Source organism: Mirounga leonina, unplaced genomic scaffold (genome assembly GCF_011800145.1).
Source record: "Mirounga leonina isolate KUSES-001 unplaced genomic scaffold, KU_Mleo_1.0 Mir_101664, whole genome shotgun sequence".
Lineage (NCBI taxonomy): Eukaryota > Metazoa > Chordata > Mammalia > Carnivora > Phocidae > Mirounga > Mirounga leonina.
This window is the reverse complement of record NW_023270175.1, coordinates 15,573,532-15,590,510: the sequence shown is the minus strand read 5'-3', so window position 1 is coordinate 15,590,510 and position 16,979 is coordinate 15,573,532. Positions and strand designations below refer to the sequence as shown.

Below are 16,979 nucleotides of genomic sequence, written 5' to 3'. Positions count from 1 at the left end.
TAGTGGTGGATGAACATGATTGACTGAACATGAACATGCTTTTGGGACCAGCCATATAGGCTAGGGAAGCATTTGGCTCCCTGAGTGGTACCATTTGAAGAGGGTACCACAAGATCTACTTGCAAGAGTGTCTCTCTCTGTATCCTGCACTGGTACCTGAAATTCTCACCATTTTGATTATGATTTGGGGTTAAAATGCTGGCCTGAAAACACAAATCATCAGAAAAATTAAATTTGCCAGATGAAAAAAAACTCACCTGATATCTATTCATGTCAAATATAAAACTAATAAGAGCTTGGCTATAAATACAGTAAATGGCGTATAGTCAAGAGGAAGATAATGAGTGTTATTGGAATATATTCATAGGTACCCGACTTGAATTTAGGGATAGTGTTAAGTGTGACAAATTGGCTCATTGCTAAAGAGACCTTAGTTCTACTCCTTTCTGACCTGGTTATTAAGTATGACTTCAGGAGTCATTTGAATGCTGTAAGTTGTCCCTCACTGTAACATGTGGTAATTGGTCCGCTCCAGTGACAAAAATTCCTTTTATTTAAATACATGTCGAGAATCAACTTTTTTTTAGCTTGGTGTTCTGGAATATTAATACAGAATTCTTTAAATTGAGGTCGATAAACCACTTGCCACTGACGATCCTAGCAGTTATCATTTGCTGATGTTCTACCAAATTCATATTCGCTTCTTCCATTTTCTACTATTGACTTTTGGTGTTGAGGCCTCAGTCAATTATAATGGTTTTATGAGATGAAAAAATAAATTGAAAATGACAATTTTATAGGCTGATTTTATTTTGTTTATTTTTTGTAAGATTTATTTATTTATTAGAGAGAGAGAGTGTGTGTGCTCTTACGCATACAGTGGGGAGGAGCAGAGAGTCTCAAGGAGATTCTGTACTAAGCACGGAGCCAGACCCAGGGCTCAATCCCACGACCCCAAGACCCCAAGACCACGACCAGAGCCGAAACCAAGAGTCAGACAGCTACCCGAGGGCGCCAGGCAGGTGCTCCTAAAGGCTGATTTTATTTTATTTTTTAAAGATTTTATTTATTTATTTGAGAGAGAGAGAATGAGAGACAGAGAGCATGAGAGGGAGGAGGGTCAGAGGGAGAAGCAGACTCCCTGCTGAGCTGGGAGCCCGATGCGGGACTCGATCCCGGGACTCCAGGATCATGACCTGAGCCGAAGGCAGTCGCTTAACCAACTGAGCCACCCAGGCGCCCCTCCTAAAGGCTGATTTTAAATACTAACTTGGAAATTGCCGGCTGTAGACATGTAGTCACAATTCAAAGCAGGTGTGAATGTCCATGTGACCACGCTATCTATTGCATATAGTTGGATATGGCCCTCAGAGAAAACCACAGTAGAGTATCAGTTTAAATAGCAGAGTGTGCCATTTGCTCATAACAGTCGTCCTAAACAACAGAGTGATTTTATAAAGCAAATACATTATGTAGCACTACTTATGGATCAGGTACTGTTTTGAGCTGTAATATTTACTGATTTAATCTTTACACTATTATTATCTCTATTTTACAGATGATCAAATTGAGACACAGAGATGCTAAGTAAACCTGCCTAAGCTTACAGAGCTCAGAGTGGCAGATGGGAGGATTGAACTGTCTGACGCCAGAGTCATACTGAGTAAAGTAGGTATAGTAAGGAACACAAAAATGTCAAAGGGCATAGAAACATGTCTGTAAGTAGCCAAGCAAAACTATTTCACACCTAGAAAAATATATTCTAAAGCACATGTAGTTATTAGGAGCCACTTACAGCAATAATCTGCAAGAGTGGCTAACATGAGACAAAGAGGAAATGGCTGGACAGATGTGAAAAATGGGACCACGAGGCTCTGTTTTTTTACTGACTCTGTCTTGCTGCCTTTGTATAATGCTTACACCTCTTGCAGAAGTACACCCATGAATGTGGCATTCCACAGGCCAATTTGAAACAGATAAAGTTTTTTCCCACTTGATTCTGTTGGAATGCCACGTGGAATGCAGGGTACCTTATTTAAAAAGTCTGGGAAAATGTAGTGCACACTACTGAGAACATTCTAAGAGCCTAGAGAGACTAATTTATGAGGAAAGATTAAAAGGATTAATTATATACAGCTTGGCTAAGTAATGACTAATGAGGAACATGAGAACTGTCTATATGTATCTGAAGAACAAACACGCCAAGGAGAGAAGGGATTTACTTAGTTAGGCACAAATAATGAAACTAGAAACATGGGTTGAAATTACAGAAAGGATAATTTTGTCACAATAGTATATGAAACTTCTTGACAGGTGATATCTACCAGTCTGTAAAATAGATTCGGGAAATAAAACAAAGCAAAAAAAAAAAAAAGGGCCCAGTATGACCTTTAGAATATCAGCAGGGGGGCGCCTGGGTGGCTCAGTTGGTTAAGCAACTGCCTTCGGCTCAGGTCATGATCCCGGAGTCCTGAGATTGAGTCCCACATCGGGCTCCTGGCTCAGCGGGGAGCCTGCTTCTACCTCTGACCCTCTCCCCTCTCATGCTGTTTCTCTGTCTCTCTCTCTTTCTCTCAAATAAATAAATAAATAAAAATCTTAAAAAAAAAAATATCAGCAGGGTTTTCAGGAAGGTGCCGTGATGTATATTAAGAAGTATAGTCTAGGTCAAATCCTCTGGTCTTACAGGATGATAACTCTTAGAGTTGGGAAGGTCACTGCCCATCCTCCTCATAACAGTGTTCTAGTGCAAATTAAGGCTGTTACGTTTTACTCAGTTTGTCCAGTGGCGTGTCCAGTGGTTTTTGTGCCTGGTTCTCAGGATAGGTGTTGCAACATGAAGAGAGGGGACACCAGTGAGAAGCAAAACCTGTTCTCCTGTGGGAGGAAATGTTTCAAGCAGACACCAGGTGCCAGAGCCCAAGAGATTACATTATAAATTGGGCATTTTATTTAACATAGTAGGTGTTAATATATTATTTGCGGAATGAACAAATGGATGGATGAACAAACCTCACTGAATTGGAACATCCTTATCTATAAAATACAGTTAGCAAAAAGTACATACCTGTTAGCCAAATTAAAGAAATTAACTAATGTATGTGAAGCCTGACAAAAGGCATATATTCAGTAAATGGTGGCTATTATCATCTGGTGCTCAGTGAACTGGTATAGAGTGATACTTAAGATCTTCCCTCGACTCTTCCCTGCCCTTGTACCCCTGATTATGCCTACCGCGTCAGGAGGGTGTTGACAGGGGTCATAATACTTAAACTCCTTGGAGGAAGTCAGGACTACAAAATGAGCCACCACTGAAGCATTCACTTTTGGATTCAAATTAAGTCATTCCGCCCAGAGTGGAAGCCTGATGGTGCCGCTGAAAAGAAAAATAAATTGTCATGTCTCCAGTGTTGTTCTGGTAGAAGAAATTAAGATTATTTTATACCATAGGTTGTGCTAGTGTTTTCCTATCCTTTTGATTCTTTGTCACTAGAAATCACCCATATTAAATAAGTTGAAAGTCCCAAATGGCCAATGGAATATTCTCAGAAACAACGTTGTTTTGGTGAGTAATACAATACAGGTATCTCCTGCTTTTTGAAAGTTCCCGTTACACCACTTTGTTTTTATGAATGACCTGCATGAGTACCTGTTTTCGCTAACTGAAAGAAATCCGGAGAGGATTTTTGCTTTTGTGGAAGAAGGCAAAAAGCAAAAACAGCATTCAGCATTGGTTTTGCAGCTAGCTGTTATAAAGGCAGCCTGCACCTTGAGCAGTGAGAATGGCCCCGCCAATCTCCTTCCCCAGGAACTACGCTGAGCATCTCAGCCTCAAGCCACCGTAGCTTTGAACTGTGTCTGTGAACATCTGTGCTTTATCTGGATTTATTTTGTGCATCCTTTAGCAAGATGTATCCTAATGTATCAGAAAAGTATAAGAGAGCTTATTTTTCAGGTCTGGGAATGCTCAAAAATTTTTCCATATAAATTAATGGTAATTGCTTCTTCATGTTACACCATTTGGCTTATAAAAGGTTACATAGGAACGTTCTTTCAGATAGCGAGGGAATCCCATACATTTCAATACAAATGTATTATGTCCTGGGGCGCCCAGGTGGCTCAGTCGTTAAGCGTTAAGCGTCTGCCTTCAGCTCAGGTCATGATCCCAGGGTCCTGGGATCGAGCCCCGCATCAGGCTCCCTACTCCGCGGGAAGCCTGCTTCTCCCACTCCCCCTGCTTGTGTTCCCTCTCTCGTTGTGTCTCTCTCTGTCACATAAATAAATAAAATCTTTAAAAAAAAATGTATTATGTCCTAACCTCTCCCCGACACCCTGTATTATAGCTGAAATCTATGTAGTTTTTGTCTTTATGTTTCTCTTTTACAATTCTTTGTACATTTTGACACCTTAACTCACAAGCATTTCAAACTTAAATGTGTTTTTAATTCTTAGATGTTTAAAATCAACACAAGTATGTTACAAAACCACGATGCTTTATTTAGGGTGAAAAATCATTCTTTTTAAAGATACAGTGGTTGAGCTTTCAACAAATGCATCCTTAAAATGAATATAACAAAAGCAACACCAGGCATAAATTATATTCAAAGATAAATCAGGTGGAAATAGAAAATTTTGACTAAGTGCCGACTGCTATATAATGTTGCTAAGACTTAAAGAATACATTTACATTTACTTAGTGAAGACTAAAGGCATCTCTGTATGCGAAATGTCAATTAATAAGGACCTGCCGTTTTAGAGTGAGCATGCATTTTAATTGTTTCTGTGGAATTTTAATAATGATTCAATTGTCCTTGTAACCCGATTACTAGCCCTCAGTCTCTAGAGTTGACTGAGAGGTGATACTATAAAATAGTTTCTGCAATATTTTTTTATAAACTTATCCATTGAGAGTGACATGCTATTGTTCCTAATGGAGCGCCATAATGGGAGGACAGCACACCTTCTCCGTTCACAAGGGATAGGCCCTGGGACCTTCTTGACTCCCTATATCCTCAAATATCACTCTCGCATATAATTTCCCTCATGAAATGCAGTAAAGTATAACTGGAAAATTTAACATACCCTTTTCAGACCATTAATGATTCTATAAATACAAGACTAAAGTCATTTACAGAGCCATTCTCTGACTAAGAACTGGCACTTTCTTTTCACTGCCAGTATTAGCACTAGCACTTGTTTTTCTTTTCAGGGCCATTTTTCACATAGAAATAAAGTTACCTTTTCTCATTATAGTAGAATTGCTGCATGTACCCCAATACGTACAGAAGGGCATAGAGTTTTGGATACCAGGCAGTTGGCCAGCTCACTCACTGGCTATAGTATACTGGCCTTTCAACACCAAAGATCCAGATTCATGTGTCAGCAACATTACAGGTTAACTACAGGTCATGGACCCATGGAGTCACTTCATGAAGAGTTGAAATTGCGAATGTTAAATCCATAAATTCCAAGGATCTACTATATTTACCAGCTTAATGAGCTTGGAAGTTGTTTTTCACTGGCTATAGCAGAGTATCAAAAGCATCTGAGTCTTAATCGTGCTATTACCAACCCTACAAAGAAATCTAGAAAAATGTTTTATGTCATAGGTTAGGTGTTAGACACCAACACTGGCCTTTATGCTGCTACCCATGCTTAGTTTTTGGTACTCCCAAATGTAATATACCATTTCTAGCAAATTTCATTTATTTTACTATTAAGAATGTAGAGAGCATTCTATTTGTCTGAAAATTAGGTGCTAAATAGAAGTATGTATAAGCACTCACTACCTGCAATATCCAAACACTGTGCTGGCCAAGAGAGTGAATAAAAACATTAACATGGACGCTTTCATTGGGTGGTTACTCATCTTGTGTCAGACAATGGGTAATCCCTTTACACTCATTATCTCATTATTCCTAATGATGAGCCTATGAGGAATTCTCTTTGCCTTTAAGGAGTCTGTAATCTATTTGAAGTGATTAGTCAGAAATGTTACATCTGAATGATTCCTTAGGGTGGCCTGACAGGCATGAGGGGTTTTACCCCCAAAATATATTAGAAGTCCAACATCCAATTTTCCAAGTCAACTGCTTTTTTTCTCCCCCACAAGCCAACTAATCTAGAATTTCTGTTAATTCAAGTAGGTATCTCTGAAGTATATACACCTTTGTATATCTAATTTTTTTTAAGATTTTATTTATTTGAGATAGAGTGAGAGAGAGCATGAGTGGGGGGAAGGGGCAGAGGGAGAGGGAGTATATCTAATTTTTAAGAATTTATTGAGAATATTAATAGTAAGACATTATAGTGAACATTTAGTCTTCATTGGACCAATCTGCTTTAGTGCTTTATATTCCAAAAATTTCCATTGCATATAACAGGATCTTTACTTCCTATTAAAATAGATTCTACAGCCTATTGGACTTGTGGTAGTTTGTGAGATACTATAATTCTATCCGTGGTCTTTGATCAAAATATCATTATTTTCCATGAGAGTTGCAGGCATGAGACAGTTCCAACATTGTTCCTTTAGAGCAGGCTCAACTTACTGAGTTAGAATTTGTTGATCAGGGCAGATTGACGCCAACTTTTGCAAATGACAAATTTTGGTCTCCCGCCTGCTCTGGTGTAGAGTTAACTAAGAACAGTATAACAGAGAAAATCCTGCAAAACCAAACAGATTGCAGAAGTCTAGCATCTCGGATGGTATGTAGATTTGTTGCTTTTCCTGGAGGGCTCTTCTTATCTGTGAAGCAATAAAGGCAGATAAATAAAGTCTCCTGAGTAATATATTGTATAGGGAGTTAAGAGCTCTGGCTTCTAGTCCAGGCCCTGACACAGACTTTGTAACTTCTAGCAAGTTACTTTATTTCTGGAGACCACAGTTTCTGCAGCCATAAAATGGGATGATCATCTCATAGTGCTGTTGTAAGGGCAAATGCAAAAAAAAAAAAAAAAATGTGTTCCTGTCAGAAGAAAGGCACAATCTACATTCAAAGTAGTGTTCTTAAATATGCATGTATGTGTTTTTTCATTGTTGACATGTATAATGAAAACTATTTGTCATTTTATTTAACTGTTGCAGCCCAACAAGAGGTACAGATGAATAAAATTTGGTTATGAACAAAGGAAGAATATTGTATGGATGAGCTGAGTAAATTTTTCTTCTGCAATGTATGCAGTTTATGATTGTAATAGTCAGGAAGAGGGTATGAAAAAAGAAAGCAAATCTGCAGTTATTCAGCACCAATCTGTATAAGGTAAAATGTTCTACAGCAAACCTATGGTTCAAGAGAAGGAATTGAGGCTTCCGATGTTTTACCAACCCTTTGTTCCCTGTCTCTTACTACTTATTGCCAGAGGCTGCTTTTTCCACTCCAAAAACTTCATAGCTGGCCCTGAGGAGGCTTAGCAGGCTCTATTGTCACAGCTTTGTCTTCTTTATTGATTTCGAAATGCAGTGAGGATGACATGATTATCTGTAGAACTATCCCTCCCCTGGGTGACATAATATACACTGAGTTTTAGGGTTTTCAAAAAATATATTTCAAGTCAGTAAGTCTTTACCTAGTACCTACCATGTACCCAGACTAGTGTTAGATACTGTGAGCGACTGATGGAAAATAACCAATGTAGTCTTGACACCAAATAGTTTATGTGCTGAGATATAACATTTTTATGCATGACATTCATACCATCTTCCCTTTGAACCAGTAAGCTCACTGAGGCCATGAGCCTTGTCTGGTTCATTTGGGGGCCTTCCTTGGTCACTTTTTGGGAGAGAGAATCCTTCATACTATGGGACTGCCCCACACCATTGCATGACAAATATTATCCCTGGTTTCTCTAACTAAATGCCAGTAGCATCTCTCTGTCACTGTAACAACCAAAAGCACCCCTCCACACACACATTTTCAAACTTGGGGCATCTGTCCCCCCAGTTGAGAGTCACTTTTTATAGTTTCATAGATATTACTTATACATGATAAGAGCTCTGTTAATATTTTCTGGAGGGATGAATTCATGAAACATAACAATTGGAGAAGCATACAGCAGAGCGTAAAATCACATGCAAGAATCTTTGGAACAGAATACTAGTATATTAGGGCTCTGGGAAGTGAGACTCTGTTATGTTGGCCGTATGAATTATCTTGGGCTGTGTCTTAAAGCATAGTCAGGCCTTCAAAACTGGGAGAGCAACAGCCCCTGTAAATAAGAGTCACAAAATTAAATAAGCACAGTTGTTGAAAGGAACCGTGCTGACTGGGTTGGAAGATTGGGGGGATAGTATAAGGAATGTTTGGATATGTAGGAGTGGACCAGACTGTAGACAGCTGAAAAGTCTGGACTTGATCCTGTAACCAACAGTTTGCTCCCAAAGGCTTTTGTACAAGGCTATAAGATGGAAGTCTTATTTTATGAAGATGAATTTGGTTATTTGGATGTGAGCTGGATTTAAGAAAGCCCATACTGGAGACTGGTGACAAGTTAGGAAGTTATTGCCATAATCTAGTTGGAGAATATGTAGTTTATTCTTTTTTGTTTGTTTTCCCATCCACATTTTTCTTATATTGTTTCTTCATCTTTTTTAGGTAGTGGAATATTATTTTGAAACCAAAACTCATTAATGTTTTCTTTCACTTCTCCTTACCCTTCTAATACCAATGGAACATACTCTATACTTCCGTAATTTTAAAACATCTGCTTAGTTTTTTCTAGCCCTGATTTTACAATTTTAAAAACCTGAAACTTAAAGTACTAGAAGATGGAAACAAGAAGCAACTCAGTGATCAATCTGCTCTGCTCCTAGGAGAAATGGGAGTATAAGAGGAAACCTTTAAATTTGGAGGTTTTTAATATGAATGGATGAAGTTCACAGAGTAGCAATGCTTTCTAGTTTCTGAAAAGAAAAACTTGATGAATTTGGTTATATTAACTCATGTTTTTCTTTGCAGATTCTTTTATTTATTTGTCAATAGTTTAAAATTTCAGTTGGGATTGGGTTAGAAGACTGGAATGATGTATGTCCTTCTCAAATCAATTATTTACTTAAGATAGCCAGAAAAGGGGCAATATAGTTAATATAGCAATATAATATGGCAGTAATCCATTAATTTATATTAATTCATAAAAATGATTCAAATTAATATACTAATACAAGATTCCTAGGTTGGTTATTTAAACCTTTAAAGGAATACATTTCCAAAACATATTTTTACTCAAGCATCCATTTATATACAAGCAATCAATACACTAGTTTCAAATTATTTTTATCTACTCATTAAATGTCTTAAGAGACCATTACTAGTAACACTTAGGAGTTAGCAAGAATCATGGTTTGCAAATGAAAGTGATGAAACTATTGCATTAATTAAAGTATTTTAGAATTTAGATCTTTTAAAAAAATTCACAATTTTCTCACACCACCAAGATTTTATGCTCTGTATAATATATGTGTTAACATATAACATTAAGCAAAACAACTGTTAGACTTAGGTAGAGATAAATGAACTTTGGGCATCTGTCATATATAGTTTGAAAGAGCATTCTGGGGAATAGAACAGATAAGATTGAACATTTTTTCGTGAACAGATAGTTAAGAAAGTATGGAATATAATAAAATCTTAGATGATATAGGAAACTATTCTGGTGACTCAAAACTAGGGAAAATAGAGTTGTGGCTTTTTACCTTGATAATTAAATTTCCTTTGACATCTTTTTTTGAACTGAGTTATTTTGGTAGGCCAACAAAGAACAGCTAGAGTAGATACATTTATGGGGCAAAGAAAACAATAGTTAAGAATGAGAAATGTATTTTTCCCATGAGTAAGAGTCCAATTGGGCTTCCTGGGTTTCCAAACACTAACCTTCTTTTTGAATTTTTCAGGATTTAAGTTTGATGCTTAGCCAATTGTGATTCTGTGATTTGGGGGAAAAAAAAAAAAAAAGGCCTCATGCTGCCTGTGAACTCTTTCAAACATTAATTTGATTAACCAAATGATATGTGACATAATTATATTTAAAATGCCTTAAAGTACATATTAGTTAAAAAGTAGAAGATACACTGCAGATAGTCACTGATCAACTTCAATCACTTAGAGAATACAAATAACACAGGTTGCATCCTCAGGCAGATCTCTTTCTTTCAGTTGTGCCGGTAAGTGGACCAGAATGATCATCTCCAATCTTATTCTAAATATCTACCATGGCCAAAGTCCTCCTGCTTGGTAAACTTGATCCTAAATTCTGATCATTGCCTGACCCTGATGAACTGGATGGAACCATGTGTCAACTGCAAGGACCCTTTTTGCCGTAGCCATGGGCAGGCTACAGGGATGTGGAGCACCACTGGTTTCCTCTTGGCTTTCTAAAAGAGGCCTGTAGTGAACTTGAGCCTGTGTTCCCTAAGAGAGGATTCATGGGTTTTCTTACTGCACTAGCTATATGAGTTCCAAAAAATAAATAAATAAATAAATAAAAAGAGGAGAGCAGTGTAATATATTATACCTTCAAGGTTTACTAAGTTATCTTAAGCGTAGGAGGAGCATATGGACTTTGTAAGCAGACCACACTAAATTCCAATCCTAGGTTTGATAAAAATGTGCTTTGTCATGTGACCTCAGGCAAGTTGCCATATCACTCTGAGTCTGGGTTCCTCATCTATAAAATGGCTGAAAGCATGCCTACTACCTGCTAGGATGTTTTGACTTTAAAGTGAGGTGAGGCATGAGAAGAGATTGGGTATCTTCTTCTGGATATTGGAAAGAGTTGGTATCATATAAACTGGTTCCAAGCAAGAGGGATTAATACCTGTTGACGTTTAACCTGAGGATAAATAAGAACTATTCTTTTTTTTTTTTAATAAAAACTGTTCTTAACATCTGGCTTATGAATAAATTTAAGGAAAATCAAGTAGGACAGATCAGGATAAAAGTAAGACTTCAAGGGACTGGAGACAGAGAGCTCTCCAGAAGGATAAAAGAACTACCTATAAGTTCAGTGTTGAGCAGTCTGAAGACCTACCCGAAGCCAAGTGCCTTCATTAGTCAGTGTGCATCGAGGTGGAATCAACAGTGCCCAGGGTATCCACAGAGCAGAAATGCAGACGATTTCATGGCCAACATGTATGAAAAGGAAGACTATGCCAGGAAAACAAGATGTGTGATGTCTTTTATCTAAAGCCGACAGGCTACAAAGCCTTTATGCATCCATTAAGTCAATTAATTCTCACCACAACTCTATGAGGTAGGCATGACAGTTATTTCTATCTCTCTTTAAAACTTCTTTTTCATAGACTAGTATAGAAACAGGTTTTGGAGAAGCAGGAAAAGAAGAGGATAAAAGGATCAAGCCAGGCCCACCCCTAACATTTACCAGGCCTCAGAGTATGAGTACATACATATGGAGTTTGGCTAAACATATCAATGAAAATTTAAAAGCTATATTTTAACGAAAACAATGGATCGTGGATCACCACATCAAAAACTAATGATGTATTGTATGGTGACTAACATAACAAAATTAAAAATAAATAAATAAATAAATAAAATGCAGCTTCTAAAAGCTTTAAAACTGGAAAAAAAAAGCTATATTTTAAACTGACATACTTTTAAATAAAATATATTTGACAAATATACCTTTTTAGTGACCTAGAGGGCCAGGTTCAAATTTAAAACACTTGGACACCTCTGAGTGTCCTAACATACACACAGTTGACATCCCAGCCAATGTATAAACTCCAGCCACATCTTGCAAACAGCTACTCTTGACCCTGTTGGACCTGGGGATGTGTACAGAGAAGTCACGTCTGCCTTTAGGGGTAAGGACTTGGGGAAGAAATCCTTACAAATCTTGGAAATGGGTTCCAGCTCTTTGGGTGGGGAATTTCAGGATCTTGGGCACCAGAGTGTGGTCTCTGCCTCTGTTCCTTCCTCCCCCTTCCTCTCTCCTCCCTCTATCATCTATCTGTAAAATTTTAGGTAATTATTGTGTAAGATATTTGATTTCTAAAGCCAATGTCATTAAAACAACCTAGCAACAATTTATAAGAAATTTTGGAATTTTCCTGCAGCTCACAATTTTTAGGCTTCTTTGCTTTCTCTTCTAAATACTGCAATTTAGGGGGAGGGTATAGCATTAAGTTGCATTAATATATATTTAAATCATTTTCTCTGACCATTAAATCATTTGCTGTTTTATAGAACTTAGTATTTTTGGAGTTAATATTTGGAAATCTTTAGTGGCATGTGAAGTCAACATATAGCTGTTAAATGCCAACTTTAATTCCTCAGTATGAAACTTTTCATTCTGCTTGAGTTTATCTTGGGTTTTCAAAGCCAGGCTGATGGCTGATTCCTAAACTTTGGAGAGAAATTTTTAGGAACATTGGATGAAATGGTTTTTATTCTCCTCTATTTTTTTAATAATGATGAAATATGTTGAATGTACAGGGATTTCATATAGCGGATCCGCATATGCCTATTACTCTTTGACTCAGCTTAAATCTAACATGTTACCATATTTTCTTTAGATTTATTTTCAGGAATTAAAACATTACAGACAAAATTAAAACTTATTTACTGCCCCCCCATCTTCCCTTCTCCTCAAATACAATTCTTAGATGTAACAGTATCCTGAATTTAATATTTATCATTCCTATATATACTTTGGGTTTTTTTTTTACAGTATTCATATAGGTTTCCATTAAATACGTATCCTTCTTCAATGTTCTTTTGCCTCTTTTGCCTGTGATTTAACTATGCTGGTATGTGAGGTGCTGTTTCATTTTGTTAATTGATATATGTGGTCTATTAGATGAATATACTAATCCTCCTCTGGTAATGGACACTTAGACTGTTCCCCAAATTTAATTTTACAAACTGTGCTGCCAGTAAACATTTTGTGAGTACTTTTTGTGTGTATGTGTGAAAGAGTATGTTAGAGTGTACACCTAGAAGTGGAATTTCTGAGTCAAAGGACATGGATATTCTCAATATCCTCCTTTACTAGATGTTGCCAAATTGCTCTCCAAAGTGCACGAGAGAGACTCTCACCATCAGTACATGAAATTGCTAATTATCTATATATTTATCAACATTTGTTCTTGTTAAACTTTTGCCAGTCTGCATACATATTATGAGTCCTCACTGATTTAATTTATGTGCCACTGATTGTGAGGCACAGGGCTTTTTCATGTATATTCAGGTTTACTTGTCTGAGAATTGCCTGGTGATATCATTTGTTCACTCTTCTGCTTTTTGTTTAGTTGTAGTTTTATAAAAAAAATAAATCCTGAATACTAATCTTTGTAGTTCTGATCTTTGCAGTTGTCTCCAAGTTTGTGACCTGTGGTTTCAATTTGCTTCTTTTGTCCTTGATTGATTGGCATTGCATCAAATTTATAGGTTAATTTGAGTACAATTCATATTTTTATGATATTGAGTCTTCCAATTCATGAACATATTTTATTTCTCCATTTGTTATAATCTTTTATGTCCTTCAATAATTTTTGCAGCTTACTCTATAAAGGTTTTGCTCAGCTTCTGTTAGTTTTATTCTCAGGTTCTTTTTAGCTTTGGTTAATACTATAAATAGGATCTTAGTTCTTTTTCTATTGAATTATCTAATTGGTTATTACTTGTATAGGGGTTTGCTGTTGATTTTAATATATCAGTTTTGTTTCCAGAAGCCTTGCCAAAATTTCTTGTTAGTTCTGATAGTTTGTACTTACTCTTGGATTTTTCTATGTAGATAGTTCTATCATTTGCAAATAATAACAGTTTTATCTTATCCTTTCCATTTTTATACCTGCTTTATTTTCCTTGTTTAATTGTATTGTCTAGGACCTTCATTAAAATGTTAAATAGAAGTGGTGAGAATGGGTGTCTTTGTCCTGACTTTTATGAGAACACTTATGTTTAAGTTGTTAAAAGATAATCTTCCAAGAAGTCAAGGAACTACTGATGTATTCCTAATTTGCCATATAAAAATAGGTTTTTAAACATGAAAAATGCTGATTTTTGTTAAATGCTATTTCTGCATCTATTCAGGTCACATATGTGTTTGTTGTTTTATTTTGTTAATTTGATTAATTACACTGATTAATTCTTCCAGTGTTGAACCCAGCCCTTCATTTCTTGGATAAACTCAGTTTGGCCATGATATATTCTCTTTTTTACACATTCCTGGATTTGATTCACTGTTTTTTTAAGGGATTTTTGCATGAGTAAGATTAGTCTGGAATTCTCCTTTCTCAAATTTCCCTTGTCAGATTTTTGTGTCGTGGTTATACAGGCCACAGTGAATGAGTTGGACAGCATTTGCTCTTTTTTTAGTCTCTAAAATAGTTGTTTATATACAGAAGTTATGTATTTCTTGAAAGTCTGATAAATTTTGCATTTGAAATTATGTGAGCCTGTTGTATCTTAAAGTGGGAGACTTTTGATTACACATTCCATTTGTTTAACAGTATTGTTTCATTTTCATTTTTAATTTTTTAGGTCTTCCTTAGACTGTTTTGGTTTTTTATATTTTCCTAGAAAATAGTCCTTTCATCTAATTTTTCTGTTTATCAGTTTTGTCAAAGGTTTATTTTATAAGTTTTTTTAAATGATCCAGCTTTCCACTTTTTTGTTCCTTTCTATGCTTTCTATTTTCTATTATAATAATTCCAGTGCTTATTTTTGTTTTCCTTCCTTTTAACTTTCTCTAAGTTCAGTCTGACGTTATTTTTCTAACTTCTTGAAATATTTTACTCACTTATTTTTTCACCTTTCTGGTTAGTTAGTAAAGGCACTGAATACTGTCTGCTCACCTCATTGTGTACCTTTAGGTGCATCCCACAAATGTTGCTATGTAGTACTTTTGCTGTCTCTAATTTCTAAATATATATATTTTAAATTTCTATTGTGATTTCGTTTTTAACTCATTTAATATTTAGCAGTGCTTTTAAAGTTTCCATACATCTAGAGGCTGAGGACTGTCATTTTAGTGTTGATTTCTTAGTGCAAATCATTGTGTTTTAGGGCTCTCGCTAATTCTGTCCTTGGGGCAGTGAGTACTCAGCTCAGGGCTGGAGTGTGAGCCTGTGCCTTGTTCTTTTCTCTCTAGGTCAGCCGTTGATTATAAATCTGTAACCCTGTTCAGGAAGCCTTTGCTATTCACCTTGCCTGCCTCAGAGTGCTTATCCCTGACACCCCTCTGGAACTGAAGTCTTGGGTAGCATTACATACTTCTGGGCTCAGAACCCAGCATATCATTTGTTTCACACTGCTTTGCAGTTCTCTTCTGTTCCCAGTCCAAGGGGATGTTAATCTTGTCTTTGAACACAGCTATGGTTCTTCGTCTTTTTTTTTTTTTTTTTGCTTTTCTCTTTTTACGAATAATCTATCATTTCTATGTATTTAGAGTAGAGGGATTTTGACTTTCAGTATCTTTCATAGTGTTAAAGCATTTACTCCTCTGTAAAGATGAAGAACTGACATAATATCCTCACTTCCCACTTCTCACCATCCAATTACACTATATGTACTTACGGTCTAAATTTTTCATTTTGACTAAGCACCTCTCTTCATACGTCTTGAAAATTCCTCTTTGCTTTATGGTCATGCAGAACAATACTTTTATAGGAACATTGCTCTTTTTTTTGGACCCTTCAGAAGTGATGATTCCTAAATAAAATAACACTTTTGCATTGTGTTGAATATTCTCAATGTAACTTTTTAAAAGTCTTAAATTTTCATATAAAACTGAAGATTGTGTTGCCTGTTGAGAACCAGCTCACTCAAGTAACAGTGAATCATAAGGCCAAACAGAATTGATTGGGAATTGGCAGGACTCTGCATTCTCAGGGCTTATCAGGAGATTGAGTGGAAGCTAATCACTTCACTGCAAAAATAGCTAGAAATGTAAAGCTTCCTCTTGCACTTGGTAAAGCATATTGATAGTACTTAGATGATAATAATAAAGCTAACTAAGTGCATTATTCCAAGCATACTTTGATGGATAGTAAGAATATAGGTCTTGGTTTAAGGGAGGTATTAAAGAATGTATGTCCTCTATCAGCGGTGTTCATGACTGAGAGTAGTGCCTACATGCTTTAAAACAATTTTTAATAATTTTTTTAAGTCAGCTCTGTGCCCAGTGTGGGGCTTGAACTCACGCCCCTGAGATCAAGAGTCACATGCTCTATTGACTGAGCCAGCCAGGCACCCCAGGTGGCTACATGTTTTATACAGAGCTAGCCAGGAGCATTATTTATACCATGACCCACCCACTGAATTTTTTTAGATCCTTATTCATGAGGCACAAGCTACTCAGTAAAATTGTATGCATGTCATCATCTATCATCATCCAACGTTACTCTTCTGGAGCATTATCCTCTCCAGGATGATGAAGGACCATAAGACTTGGGTCAGTCTTCTAAATATAATGTCAGTACATGTTCAGGTCTAAAATTTAGCCAAATAGGGAATTCCACAGCCTGATGCTTGTGGCTTTCAGAACTGATGTGGCCCAAAGCTTAGTGGACCACCTTGTTCTTTGAATACTGCAAATTATTTCTATTCATTCAGAATGCAGAATATGTGATTTATAATAATTCTACATTAAAATGGATGATAACTGAACACAAGAAAGAAAGAAAGATTATAAAATTAAGTTGTGTTGCTTGGGGATTCCATATATACACACTTAATGTATATATACACATATATATACACATTTAATGTAGACCTACGTTTCTCAAATATAGAAATCAGTTGTACTTTAATTCATACCTCAGAGGAATAAATGGTCTGTTTTGGTAGGAACTGCCTTTCTCTAAATTAATTAGGCCCCTTGATGTTTGAGATGTTAAACAGAAATTTTTTAAAATAATTTTATAGTCATGGAAATTCTCTTAAAAAGTTTCATTATATATCATATTTGAGACTGGAGCTTTTAGAGCACTGGGCTGTTATTCAAGTTCCCAAAACCAA

The 16,979-nt window shown here is 36.4% G+C and overlaps 1 protein-coding gene across 1 annotated transcript in view; it reads left to right on the top strand.

Annotated features, from left to right (window-relative positions):
* The window catches only part of TENM1 (teneurin transmembrane protein 1), a 785,358-nt gene that overhangs the window by 161,822 nt on the left and 606,557 nt on the right, over positions 1 to 16,979 (top strand). The gene's annotated exons all lie outside the window — the stretch shown is intronic.